Below are 4,465 nucleotides of genomic sequence, written 5' to 3' on the forward strand. Positions count from 1 at the left end.
TCTTGTAGAATTCAGCTGTGAATCTATCCAGACCTGAACTTTTCTTTTCAGTAGGTTTTTTATTACACCTCATATTTCATTGGCTGTTATTAGGCTACTGAGAGTGGTTATATCTTGTCCGTTCAGCTTTTTAAATTTGTACCTTTCTAGGAATCTGTCCATTCCTTCTGTGTCTTCTATTCTATGAGAGTAAAGATTCCCAAAATAGCTATTGATAATCTTCTGAATTTCCACTGGGTCTGTGGTAATTACACCCTTTTCATTCCTTATTGTTTGCATTTGAATCTTTTCTTTCCTCTTCTTGATGAGGTTATCTAGGGGCTTATCAATTTTATTTAATCTTTCAAAGAACCAGCTTTTTGTTTCGTTAATTCTTTTAACTGTTTTCTTCATCTCAATTTCATTAATTTTTGATCTAATCTTTATGATTTCTTCCCGTTTTGGGGCTCTGGGTTTGGTTTGCTCTTCCTTTGCTAATTTTTTCCTCTTAGTCTCACGTTGTTCATCTTTGCATCATCTTGAAAGTGATGAATTATTTTTTCCTGCATCCTAGTTGTTTTTAAGAGATCTTTTCTCACCTTTTCACTTGCTGCACCAGAGTCTTCAAGATCTGACACTCCATCTTCACTTACACTTAAATGGTTTTGCAAGCTTGTGACTGAGATTTTAAGTTCCTCTATATCTCTTTGACTGTAGTTCATGCAATCTATTTCTCTCCTGTATTGCTCATTCAAGGAATCTGTCATTTTTCTAATTTCCTCTATTGTTTTATCTATGTGTTCTTTAGAAGCAGTTATTCATTCTTTTATTGCAGTGTTTTCTTCAGATTCGGTTTCCTCCCTATGTTTCTGTAGTTGATTCTTTACTTCAGATGCTATGAGTTCTGAGAATTCTTTGTTTATTTCAGAAAAGAATTGCGCTCTGAGTTCCTGTATAACTTTCTGTTGTTGCTTAATTACTATCGACGCTATTAATTCATACATTTGAGCTGAGCTAGTAGAAAAGAATCCAGCTCTAAGTTCCCCTATAACTTTCTGCTGTTGCTTATTTACTATCAACACTATTAATTCATACATTTGAGCTGAGCTAATGTGCTCTGCACTTGTTCTGGGTGGGCATTTGGTTTCCTCCATATGTTTCTGCATTTAATTCTTTACTGCAGATGCTCTTAATTCAGGGATTTCTTTTTTCATTTCCAATCTGAGTTCCTCTATACCTTTCTGCAGTTGTTTCTTTATTTCAGAAGCTGTTGATTCATTAATTTCAGCTGTGTGGTTCCCAATTTGCTCTGTGTTAGTGTCCACTGCACTTGTTAAGAGTGGGCTCGGGTTCTGAGGTTGCATTTTGTTCCTTCTCTTCATTTTGTGTAGCACTGTCTTCTCACCTTTGTTGTAGAGCTTTGGTGCAGTTATATCCTTAGCACCTACTGAAATTCAGGTGCAAATCTACAAAGTTTGGATTTATCTAGTTGTGCCTGGCTTGGGTCTGGCTGCTGGGCTCAGCTCCTTCCTGCTGATGCCCTTGGGAGTGAGCCTCTTGTGCCCCTCTGGCAAGATGTTCTGCTCCTGGGCTAGGTGGATGGCTTTGTCCCCTACTCTTTCTGCAGGGATTGCAGCTGCAGTGTTTTACCCCAGAACTGTAGTCCAGGCCTCAGTTGAGTCTGGAGAGGACAAGGTGGAGTAGTTGGGGAGAGGCAGCTCTCCCACTCACTCACTGGGGCTGGGCTAGGGCTAGATTCGGGGTCCCCAAAACATGGCAGAAATTCTCATTCGGCTGGTGGAGAGGGTGCTGCGGAGTGTTGGGGGGCCAAGGTGGTGGAAAAGGGTTTCACCCATACTGCGCCTGGGCTGGGACCTGCAGGCCCCTCTGGCACAGGGTAGCAGGAAGCTCTCCCATGCACTCTCCGGACCTGAGCTGGCTATTTACCCAACTTTGTTAATTTCTAAATTTTACTTGCTATTATTAGTATTGTTAATTGTAGTACTGTAACTAGGATACCATATCTGATTTAACCACATCTCCTTTGCGTAATAATATTGGGAGGCCCTTGGGTAACAACTCAACAAAGCCCTATACGTAAGGAAGAAGGCCAGGGCCAAGCAGAAATCAATATCACACTCTCAATATTGAAGACAAAATATTGGGACACAACAAAACAAGAATATCTGACACAGAGGAGATAACTAAAGAACAGGCTCCTTACAGAGAGGTTCTGATTCCAGTGATACAGCTACACTCATTCAAACTTTTGCATAAGAGTAATACAGAAATAAAAATAAAGAGTTCTCTCTGAAATAGAAAATGACAAAAAGAAAGAGGAAAATGCAATCTCAGGCTCTGAACCTTCTTGGAACAAGTCCAGGAGACATGAGCACAGAAGAAATTTGAAGTCATATACCTGAAGTTGCTGAAATAATAGTAACTGAAGTAAAGAAAGAGCTGCAGAAGAGTATAGATGAAATCAGATCAGTAATAACCCCCCAGGTTAAAAAAAAACTCTAATGAAAGAATTACTAAGAAATTCTAAAGAAAATACTGATTGAAAAGAAAGAGGAGAATAGAAAAATGATGCAAACCTTGAATGAGCAATATAGGAAAGACATAGAATACAGGAAGCAGATTCAAAGAGATATACAGTAAATTATAAACTCCATTAAAAGTTGACAAAACACTTTGGATGCAAGTGAAGTTAGACTTTCGGACCTTGAAGACATCATTGCAGCTAGTGACCAGGGAAGAAAAAAGCTCTTAAAAGCAACAAGGATTGAGGAAATGATAATTCAGTAGCTTCAAGATGATGCAAAGACGAACAACACAAGACTAACAGGCATCAATGAGAAAGAAAGAGCAAACGCAAATGACATAGAAAGAATATAGCAAAAGTATTAGCAGAAAACTTCCCAAATATGAGGAAACAATCTGATATTCAGGTAACCTCTGCATATAAAATTCCAAATAATATCAACTCAATTAAAATTAAACCAAAACAAATAATAATCAAGATCCCAGAAATTCAGAACAAGAACAATAAACTAATAGCTGTTAGAGAAAAGAAACAGATCACATTTAAAGGAAAATCCATGAAAATAACAACAGGTTTCTCATCAAAAAAAAATCAAGTCAAAAAGACTATGGTGCAAAATATTTCAAGTCCTAAAAGAAAACAAATTCCTATCCAGACTGATACACACTGCAAAACTCTCTTTGAAGTTTAATGGAGGAGTAAAGTACTTCCCTGACAAAGAACAACTAAAACAATTAATGACAACCAAACCTAACATACACAGAATTCTAAAAGGCATTCTAGAAAGGGATCAAAAGGAACACAGCTCCAAGAATAACAACAAAAAAAATCCACCAACCAGGGCAAACACATGAGAAAAGTAGGAAATCAACAGGAAATAACATAGCAAACATAAGCCAATTCATATGAACTATAACCACCAATGTCAATGACTCAACTAACCAATTAAAATAAATAGTTGCCAGAGTGGATCAAGAAACAAATGGAAGAATATACTATATATAAGAAAAAAAATGTAATGCATGAAGAAATTCATAGGCTGAAAGTCAAAGGATGGAAAACAATACTACATATTCCAGCAAAAAAGTAGAGATAGCTATCCTGGTCACAGGCAATCTGAACTTCAAACAAGGAATAATCGAACAAGATAAAGAAAGTCACTAAATATTGGTTAGGGGAAAAATTCAAGAGGAAGAGATAACAGTCATAAATATGTATACACCAAATATGGGCGCACCCAACTATTCAAGAGAAATTTTAATGAACATAAATAAAATCAACTAACCAATGACACAGTCTTAACAGGGAATCTCAATATCCCCTTATCTCAAAAAGAGTGGTCAAATAGACAAAAACTTAGCAAAGAGATAGCAAAAATGAACCAATGTTTTGAACAAATGGACTTAGTGGGCATAGAAAGAGTGCTACAAACAAGAACATCTGAATGCACATTTTCTTCTGCTGCACTTTGGACATTCTGTAAAATGGATCACATACTGGTCCACAGATCATGTGTAAGTAAATGCAAGAACAGAAATTATCCCATTGTGGTCATATTATCTGACCATAGTGCAATGAAACTGGAAATTAATGAGAAATGAAACCACAAAAAAATGCATAAACATGGAAATTAAATAACACCCTAATCAGTAACCAATGGGTTACAGATGAAATTAACCAGGAAATTAAACAATATCTAGAATCCAATGAAAATTCAAACACAGTTTACTAGAATTTGTGGGATGAAATGAAAACAGTTCTCAGGGAGAAATTTATAGTGATAAATGCACACATTATGGAAACATAAGGAGAACAAATAAATACCCTAATGCTTCAGCTCAAGTTTTTAGTAATAAAAGAACAAACCAAGCCCAAAGCTCAAAGATAAGAGAAAATTATGAAGATTAGAGAAGGAACTAACACAACTGAGACAAAAATTTA

The sequence above is a fragment of the Octodon degus genome, unplaced genomic scaffold (genome assembly GCF_000260255.1).
Source record: "Octodon degus isolate 3935 unplaced genomic scaffold, OctDeg1.0 scaffold00188, whole genome shotgun sequence".
NCBI classification, from domain to species: Eukaryota; Metazoa; Chordata; class Mammalia; order Rodentia; family Octodontidae; genus Octodon; species Octodon degus.